This window comes from Pistacia vera, unplaced genomic scaffold, assembly GCF_008641045.1.
Source record: "Pistacia vera cultivar Batoury unplaced genomic scaffold, PisVer_v2 Contig143, whole genome shotgun sequence".
Classification (NCBI taxonomy): Eukaryota; Viridiplantae; Streptophyta; class Magnoliopsida; order Sapindales; family Anacardiaceae; genus Pistacia; species Pistacia vera.
This window is the reverse complement of record NW_022195500.1, coordinates 592071-603250: the sequence shown is the minus strand read 5'-3', so window position 1 is coordinate 603250 and position 11180 is coordinate 592071.

Sequence of the window (11180 nt, the reverse complement as noted above, 5' to 3'; positions counted from 1 at the left end):
TTAATACTTCAAGACTCAGTTCAATCAGATTTTTATAACTTCATTTATGACTGATTCAGCGAAGCATGTACAGTATAAGTCTTAAAAAGCCAAATCCGAATTCTATTCATTTTTAAGCATGTTACATTCATTTGCACATTCATAGTATTTGCCACATCATTCTAAGTATTAAAGGCCATAAAAACCTTCCTTTTACAAAACCAAAAAGTGCCAAAACATCGTCCAACTATCAATCTCTTAATTGGCATAATCATCCTCTATATGCACACCTACACCAATCAACACACACATTTACACAATCCATAACCAAAACATAGCATCACACTCAAATTAACATAAATAAATGTAAGTTTCATCAACCCTAGGTATTATCAATTGTAGTCATAAGGGAGATTTTTCCCTTACCTTAGTATTCAAAGCACAAAGACACTCCTTCTTAGCTCCAAAGGTTCACCTTTTCTACCTTACACACATAACCACTTACGAATTTCTCTTTTAACTAAAAATCACAATAAAATAGGGTTTTAAAACTTACCTTAAACCCTGAAATTGAAGTTCTTAAAGTGTGGATGGTGATCTCCTTTGAAATTCAACTTGAAATCCTATGAAAATTGAGAGAGAGAGAGAGCTTGAATTAAAGTCTTTAATGAAGGAAAATAAGACTTCAAGAAGAGAGTTTGGTGTTCTAAGAGTGTTGGCTAACTTAACCAAGAAAAAATCTTATAAAAATTTCATTTTTTTTAATTCCCAAATGGGATTGGCCATCAAAAGTTAGATATATGGATCATGTGGTATAAATTTTGCATATAAGGGCATTTTGGTCATTTCTACTACAACATAATTTAGTTCTATTTCTTAACTTTTTATACTTCAAGACTAGCTCAATCAGTTTTTATAACTCATTTATGACTGATTCAGCGAAGCATATTAGTATAAGTCTTAAAAAGCCAAATCTGATTTATTCATTTTTAAGCATGGTACATTCATTTGCACATTCATAGTATTTGCCACATCATTCTAAGTATAAAGGCCTAAAAACCTCCACTTTTTACAAAACCAAAAAGTGCCAAAACATCATCCAACTATCAATCTCTAATTGGCATAATCATCCTCTATATGCACCATACACCAATCCCACACCCTTTACACAATCCATAACAAAACATAGCATTACACTCAAGTTAACATAAATAAATGTAAGTTTCATCAACCCTAGGTGTTATCAATTGTAGATAAGGGAATTTTTTCCTTACCTTAGTATTCAAAGCACAAAGACACTCCTCCTTAGCTCCAAAGGTTCACCCTTCTACCTTACACACATAACCACTTACGAATTTCTCTTTTAATAAAATCACAACAAACTAGGGTTTGAAACTCACCTTAAAACCTGAAATTGAAGTTCTTAAAGTGTGGATGTGTTCTCTTTGAAATTCAACTTGAAATCCTATGAAAATTGAAGAGAGAGAGCTTAAATTAAAGTCTTAATGGAGGAAAATAAGATTCAAGAGAGAGTTTGGTGTTCTAAGAGTGTTGGCTGACTTAACCAAGAAAAATCTTATAAAAATTTCATTTTTTTTAATTCCCAATGGGATTGGCCATCAAAAGTTAGATTATGGATCATGTGGTATAAATTTTGCATATAAGGGCTTTGGTCATTTCTACTACAACATAATTATTACACTCCAATGCCATTTGACTTCTTTAAACACTTGGTAATTAAGCAATCCCATAGATAAATGACTAATACCCTTGGTGCACTTTTATGGATACTTAATTCATATTGATTTGTGTGAAAAGACCATTATACCCTTGGTTACCGTTTACGCCATTTAACCTTATCAATCAACTTTATGACCATCTACCCCTTTCCTTCAAGACATCACCCTTATACTTATAACGGCCAAATCTCGAAATAGCAAATGACACCTGTACCCTCCATTCAAAAAAAAAAAAAAAAAAAAAACCTGAAAAGGTAAAATTTCACACCTTAGGGCATCAGAAGAATAAGCGGAGTTTACAATCAACCCCCACCCATAAGAATTTGTCCTCAAATTCAGTTGAAGAGGTATGGATATCTTTTCTTCATATCTTGCTCAAGCTCCTATGTCGTTCTTCTACATTATGATTCCTCCACTGTATTTTAACAAGTGGTACCTTCTTATTTCAGAGCTCTTATTCTTCTATCCAGAACCTGAACTGGACATTCTTCTAAATTAGTTATCTTTTAACTCCACTTTATTTGCTTGTAGTATATTTGAAGGATCACTAACATACTTTTGCAACAGGGAAAATGAAAAAACATTATGGATCTGATCCATATGGCTGGTAGGGCAACTCTGTAAGCTACTTTGCCTACTTTCTCTAGGGTGTTCAAAAGAACCGAGTGGAACCGGAATCAGCAGGTACCGGGGTTTGGTTCCGGTTCGGTTCTACGAAACTGGCCGTCAACGGTAGGTTCCGATTCTGGTTCCTATAGTTAAGAACCAAAATCGGAATCGGAATCGAAATCAGAACTGGATCGGGAACCGAGACTAATAAAAATAAATGTTAATAAAAACTTTGTAGAAAAAGTATGTGATACATTTATATTATATTTATATTTATAACATTTAAAGTAATTTGGTTTGACTTTTGAGAATCTACCTTTACAAAGTAATGGAGTTTGTAATTTGAATTTTAATTTGTAATTTTATTTTTGTTAACAGTGCCAGGTTGTTGTAGTTTTTAAGGGTTTTTTGCCATTTTAAAACTTTTGGGGGGTCATTGTAATTTATAGGGTACCTAGAATCGAATTGGAACCGTTGTTACAGGTTTCGGTTCTAGGTATCTAGGAACCAGAACCGTCAGTTCTGGTTCCGGTTCCGGTTCTGGTTCCAAATTTCAAGGACCGTCGGTTCCGGTTCCTTCAAAAAAAGCAGGGTATTCGGAACTGAACACCCCTACTGTCTCTAATACTTCACATGGATCGATATATCTAGGAGCAAGCTTCCCTTTCTTCCAAACCTCATCACCTCTTATAAGGAGAGATTTTCACAAAACTTGGTCTCTTACTTGGAACTTTATATCGTTTCTTTTCGGGTCTGCATAGCTCTTCTGTTAGTCTTGGGCCTACTTATTCTCTCTCACTTAAACTTACATTTTCTATCATTTTTTGTGTCATTTCTAGATCGAGAGCTTGAGCTAATGCATTCTTTTCTCCTATTTCGTCCCAATGTAACGGAGATCCACATTTCCTTCCATACGGCTTCATATGGTGCCATTTTAATGGTTGCTTGATAACTATTGTTATAAGCAAATTCAACTAGAGGGAGAATGTCACACCAATTCAACTGTGATTCATACAGCAAGCTCGCAACATGTCCTCTAATATTTGATTCATTCTTTCTGTCTGTCCATCCGTTTGAGGATGATAGGTTATGCTGAAATTAAGCCTAGTACCCAATGCCTTTACATGTACTCCAGAATACTGACAAAATTTCACATCCCTGTCTGAGACAATACTATTAGGTACTCTATGAATCTTACTATTTCTTTGACATATAATCGGCCAGCTGATCAGAGGAGATCTTGTTTGTAATTGGAATGAAATGAGCAGATTTATCAATCTATCTACAACACCCAAATGGCATTATAACCCTTTTGCACTATAGGAAGACTAAAATGAAATCCATAGAAATATCTTCCTATTTACACGGAGAACACTAAGGGGCTGCAACAGTTTTGAAGAGTGCTGATGTTCTGCTAACTGCTGACACACCAAGCATCTGGTAACATACTCAGTTACATCTTTCTTTAAACCTGGCCACCAATAGCTCTTTCTCAAATCTTGATACGTCTTTACACTCCCTGGATGAGCAGTGTAAGAGTACTATATGTTCCTCTAAAATCTTCTTTCTCAATTCAAATCCTGAGGAACATACACTATATCTCTAAATTTCAGGATTCCATTCACCCATTTGAATTCCGATTCTTTGCCATTCAACTGTTGCTCAATTCCTTTGCAAAATTCATCATCTACTTGTTTTTCTTTAATTTCCTCTAATAGTGTAGATGAACTTCAACTAGATAGTTTTCAATCACCAATTCTAACCCTTCATTTATGATTTCTCGCAGTAGCTGCTTTTGAACTGTTAACGGGCTAAGGAGACTTTCCTGCTGAGGGCATCTACAACTACATTAGCTTTTTCTGGGTGATACATAATATCACATTCATAGTCCTTCACCAGCTCAAGCCATCTTCTCTGCCTCATATTCTTCTTCTGGGTGAAAAAGTATTTTAGACTTTTGTGATCTGTGTAAATTTATATTTCACCCAAAGAGATAATGTCTCTAAATCTTCAAAGCAAAACTACAGCTGCTAATTCGAGGTCATGAGTGGGATACCTTTTTTCATAGTCTTTCAGTAGACAGAGACATAAGCAATCACCTGCCTTTTTACATCAATACCGCCCCAAACCATTATGAGAAGCATCAGTATAAATATCATAATCTACTCCATCCTCTGAAGAGAGTTAAACATGAGTAGTAGTTAATCTTCTTTTAATTCTTGGAAACTCTCTCATAGGTTTCAGTCCATCTGAACGGGGCTTCTTTTTTTGTCAGAGTTGTGGTGGAGAAGCTAATTTAGCAAAGCCTTCACACTTGCCTGTAATACCTTGCTAACCAGAAAACTTCTAACTTCTTTTACAGTCTTTGGTCTTGGCCATTCAATCACTGCTCAATCTATATAGGGTCCACTGAAATACCCTTTTGTGAAACAATATGTCCCAGAATGCTACTTGATCTAACCAAAACTCACATTTGGAGAACTTAGCATATAACTTTTTCTCCCTTAGTCTTTGTACACAAAATCTCAAATGCTTTTCATGATCTTCCTTTGTTTTGGAATAGATCAGGATATCATCTATAAAAATTACTAGAAATTTATCCAAACAATCATGGAAAATCCTATTCATCAAAGCCATGAACACCGTTGGTGCATTAGTAATCCAAATGGCATCACTATAAATTCATAATGCATGTACCTGGTTCGGAATGCAGTCTTGGGAATATCCTTGTCAGTGACCCTCACTTGATGGTAGCTTGACCGATGATCAATCTTAGAAAACACTGAAGCTCCTTAACTGATCAAAAAGTCACAATTCCTGGCAATGGATACTTGTTTTTCACCGTCATCTTATTGAGCTCCTTGTAATCGATGCACATTCTCATCGAACCATCTTTTTTTTTTGACAAATAAATATGAGCTCCCCATAGAGAATGATGTGGGTCGAATGAAACCTTTACCAACAACTCCTGAAGCTGCTTCTTTAACTCTTGTAACTCTACTAGAGCCATTCTATACGGGGCTTTAGATATTGGTGCCGTACGGAGCTAACTCTATACAAAGCTACTTCTCTTTTTGGAGGAAGTCCTGGCAAATCCTCTAGAAAACATCTTCGAATTATCGTACTATGGGTACATCCTGAACACCCAGTCTGGAAACTTTTCTTTATTCACCACATTAGCTGTATACCCTGTACAACCCTTCATTATTATCTTCATTGTCTCTACACTTACTATAGGCTGTGTAGATGACCTTCCCAAAGGTGAATCTATCTCCAGCATCTAAATTAAACCTGACCTTCTTCTTCGCACAGTCTATCAATACTATATTGCTCAAGAAGTCCATTCCCAAAATCATATCAAAATAGGCATGTAAAAAACAATCAAATCAACATTAACTCATGCCCATCATACACTATAGTTCCCCCCTAACAACTTATCAGAAACATAATTCTCCCATTAGCCATCTCAATTTTAACAGCATGTTCCACTTTACTAGGTTGTAACCTAATCTTTTCATAATACCATATGAGATAAAGAATGGGTGGCCCCATAATCAATCAATACATATAAAGAAGTAAAGTGGAACTATAATCGACCAGTAACTGTAGATGGACTGACTTCAGCTTTTTTCTGAGCCACTGAGTAAACTTTCGCAATCGAACCCAACAATCTGAAGAGAAGTAGCATGAGTAACTTTATAGTCCTTGCCAATGTCCTGGTTGTTTACATTTGAAACACACATTGGTCCCTAATAGACAATCCTCTTATGCGCCTCCCACATTTTTTACAATAGGGAAGATTGTTCTTTCTCTGATGTTGTTGTAGGGTCTTTTATTCTTGCCACCTTTCTTTTGAAATTTGCTGAAACTTTCTTTTACCTTTGTCCTCTGGGGCCTACGTGGAATTTTCACCTTTAACTTTCTAAACTACTGTCTGGCCTGAACTAGAACTACCAATCACTAACTTGGGGTTCTCCAACCTCATCTCCTTATTCACATAAATCTCTGCTCTAATCCCCGTTCCATGGCTTCACTGTAACTCTGGGGAGGCTGAACACCGTTATAACAATCTGGGTGACTTTTGGGGAATCTATACAAATTTCTCTAACTGGACTGTGAGTACTCATCATATAGAAGCAAAACAGGCTAAGGAGTTGAATATTGTAACATACTCTCTAACAGTCATATTACCTTGCTTCAATTTCGTGAACTCTTGAGTCTTCATGGATAACAGTCCGTCGATCGGTATTCTGCTTCAAATAGCCTTTTGAATCATTCTAGAAAGGGCACTTGTCACATAGGTATGCTCATTAGCTTCCACCATACCCGAGCATCTCCTCTCAACAAATAGGAAGACATGGGACTTTTTCCTGGTCACGCATGGGAACAAGGCCATTGCCCGTTAGACAATCTCTAACCACTCATCTGTCACCGCAGATCATTTGAACCACTAAACTCTGGAGGTTGGTGCTTTTGAAAAGAGTTATAGATTGGTTCCACTTGACCAAAAGGTGTAGCACCCATCGGCATAACTAGTCCGGTTACTGAGGTGGAATTGATATTTGGAGCTAAGGCTGAACTACTAGAACTGAGGGATTTGTGTTCACTTGGTTACTTATACTTTCTGGGGTAACCATCCTAAAGGCCTCACTAAGGCTGCGAATATCCTGTTGATTGCAACCTCATCCATAAACAGAATAATTAAACGAGATTATAAATGAAATTGGAGATATGAAAGACGTGCCTTCAACTCCGAGGGGATCTTCACTTCTCAATCCTCGTGGCAACTAGCAACTGTAGTCAAGCAGAGCGGAGGCTAAAAATTGCACGCCGTTTTGTAACTTTGTATCAGAGCGGGTTATATTAACGGCCCAGACACACGGATAATCTGAACCCGAACATACATGACCCAGATTTTAATTTCCATAGCACTTAGACAATTAAGAGTCAAATAAAACTCATATGTAAAAGTCTGAAAAATATAAAAAATGCCATGTAAACAAAATGAAAAGAATGTACTTAATATATTGATTTAAATTTAGCATTATCAAATTTTCAAGTTTGTAATGTTCAAAATATAAAAAATATTAGTATTATGAAAGAACTATTTTAATAATATTAACATATATAATATTCAATGAAGAACATACAATATTTTCAGAATATTAATATTAATATTTTAATAAAATCATCATATATGAGTTATTTCATATGAAAAAAGTATAGAAACAAAATTAAATAAAATAATTAATATCCTATAATAAGTGTACGGAAAATAAAATGTTTCATTAAAAATCAAATTTTAGAACATAAAAATATTAATACGTTTGGCTTACTATTTATGATACTATTTGGCCTCCAATTTTCAGAATGTGCATTTGTTTTACTACTCAGGGAAATGTATCCCAAAAATTTGATTCCTAACATATTTGACTGTTTTGTTTGTGAGGCCTACCATCTGCAATTTTTTTTTTTAATCTTTCCTTCTTTCTTCCTCTTTTTCTTTAATTCTTTAGTCCGTCTTCTTCCAACCACCAACCACCACGACAACTCTCTCTTCCACCTGCCATCTACAAGTTTTTTCATCTTTTCCTTCTTTCTTCTTTATTTCTTTCTTTTTCTTCTTTATTTCTTTCTTCTTCTTCTTCTTTATTTCTTCAGTCCGTCTACTTCCAACCATGAACCACTGCGATAACTCTCTCTTCCACCTGCCTTCTGCAAGTGTTTTTCTCTTTTCCTTATTTCTTCTTCTTCTTCTTTCACGAGTCCGTCTTCTTCTAACCATTGTTATAACTGTCTCTTCCACCAGCATTCAAACACATAAACCTGGCACAACTAAAACTCTCTCTTCCATCTGCATTCAACCTCTTGCGAAGCTTAGTCAAGCTGATTGTAAAACTCCTCCCTAGCCGGGTATTTCCTAAGTATCCCTTGGTCATTGAGAACCTAGAAAAGACACGCCTAGAAAATGAGTTTGTTGCAAAACCTATACTTTTGTTTGTTTTGTCTTTTTTTTTTTATTTAAAAAAAAAAATGATATTAAACATCCCATATCCATAAAATGATTCAAGAAATTTAGCTTCCTACAGAGTTAATAACATAAATATATAATAACATTTACTAATATCATTAAACCTTTTTCATTCATTTGACAAGGAAATGGTCATACTAGGTTTATTAAAACATATTTACTTCAATATCCATAAATCAAAAAGCATTTGATGCTATTGTACAACAAAAATTCAAAACATAGCAAAAGCATTCCTTCATGTGCATGTCATCCCCCAGTAGCCTCTCCCAGCTTCAAGCTTCAACCTTACCTGCAAAACATTTTAAAACATTTCGTGGGGTGAGCGCTAATCGCTCAGTAAGGGAATATGATCATTTATAAACTGTTAAGGTTCATTATACAAGCATATTACTCAGGACCTTGCCTACCTACAAGACATGACCTTCATTCATTGACATTATCAAGTTCATAAAACACGTCATACACTTTGGACTTTCCCCATAAACATAAGTCATAACATAACCATACATAATATAACATAGAACATATATGACTTATGCAATATTCATAAACATGGCATGCCTATTTCTTTTGTCTTCGTACTTGATGTTTTCATTAGTCTTTATTATTTGATCGGATTCATTTGAACCATTACCTTGTTCTTGGTCGTCACCTCAAAGGACTCATGGTATCCACAAAGATTCCATTCCTCTGATCTTGGTTTATACCTCAAGAGACTCATTGAATTCATTCTTTAACATTTCATAAATTTTTTCACAAGTCAATAAAATAAGCTATATGCATTACCATTATGAATGCAAACATATGAGATAACATCTCTCACGCTCAATCATACTATTAATTCATTTAACATGCACCCTTGCCCAATTGCACAACTTATCAATCAATTTAGCAAAACTCCATGACATAAATATTCTCCTATTAAATTCGTTAACTTAATTCATTTAATTTCTCATACAACACAAGAAATTTCAACAATAAGATTATTTAGTGGATTATTAGAATTTATAAGGAAAAAAAATGGGAATTTTTATTAAGGAGGTGGATGCTATACAGTTTGTCACTTTTCAAGCAATTTTTTCCTCATCTTCCAATTCGAATTGATTTTTTACTAAAATGCAAAAGTTTTAGTTCTATTTCTTAACTTTTTAATACTTCAAGACTTAGCTCAATCAGATTTTTATAACTTCATTTATGACTGATTCAGCGAAGCATATATAGTATAAGTCTTAAAAAGCCAAATCCGAATTCTATTCATTTTTAAGCATGTTACATTCATTTGCACATTCATAGTATTTGCCACATCATTCTAAGTATTAAAGGCCGTAAAAACCTCCCTTTTTACAAAACCAAAAAGTGCCAAAACATCATCCAACTATCAATCTCTTAATTGGCATAATCATCCTCTATATGCACACATACACCAATCACCACACCCTTTACACAATCCATAACAAAAACATAGCATTACACTCAAGTTAACATAAATAAATGTAAGTTTCATCAACCCTAGGTGTTATCAATTGTAGTTATAAGGGAGATTTTATTTTCTCCTTACCTTAGTATTCAAAGCACAAAGACACTCCTCCTTAGCTCCAAAGGTTCACCCTTTCTACCTTACACACATAACCACTTATGAATTTCTCTTTTAAATAAAAATCACAACAAACTAGGGTTTTGAAACTCACCTTAAAACCTGAAATTGAAGTTCTTAAAGTGTGGATGGTGATCTCTTTTGAAATTCAACTTGAAATCCTATGAAAATTGAGAGAGAGAGAGAGCTTGAATTAAAGTCTTTAATGGAGGAAAATAAGACTTCAAGAAGAGAGTTTGGTGTTCTAAGAGTGTTGGCTGACTTAACCAAGAAAAAATCTTATAAAAATTTCATTTTTTTTAATTCCCAAATGGGATTGGCCATCAAAAGTTAGATATATGGATCATGTGGTATAAATTTTGCATATAAGGGCATTTTGGTCATTTCTACTACAACATAATTATTACACTCCTTTAATGCCATTTGACTTCTTTTAAACACTTGGCAATTAAGCAATCCCATTAGATAAATGACTAATTTACCCTTGGTGCACTTTTATGGATACTTAATTCATATTGATTTTTGTGAAAAGACCATTATACCCTTGGTTACCGTTTAAGCCATTTAACCTTATCAATCAACTTTATGTCCATTCTACCCTCATTTCTCTTCAATGACATAACCCCTTACACTTTATAATGGCCAAATCTTGAAATGCATGCAAACTGACGATTTTACCCTTCCATTAAAAAAGAAATTACCTGAAAAGGTAAAATTTCATACCTTAGGGCATCGGAAGAATAATGCGGGGTTTACACCGATCTACACTATTTCGGCACACAGCTCAGTCATTATATTTTGATGGCCAAAATGGGGCAAAAGTTGGCGGAAATAAAGAGGGACGCAACAATGTATTATAGATGTCATAACGACTCTGCAAGATAACATAACAACTGAAATATGGGTAGCACATATGACTATGTCATAGTTATTAAACGAGTATAGGTGTACAAACGATTATAAGGGTTGATAATTAGTAGCTTTGTCATATATGTATTAATGTGATGTTTTTAAAAGGTTGGATTAGTACTTGAAATTAATATGAGAAATTTGTTTTTAATTTAGTGATTACAAAATTACCAATCAGATGTTTAATATTATTAAAATGTAAATTGATAAGTTTTTAGGTATAATAATAAACTATTTAAACAAAATGCATCAAAATATTGTATCAATAAATCATTTATAAAAAAATATACCAAACAAATATTTAACTCAAATAACAAAG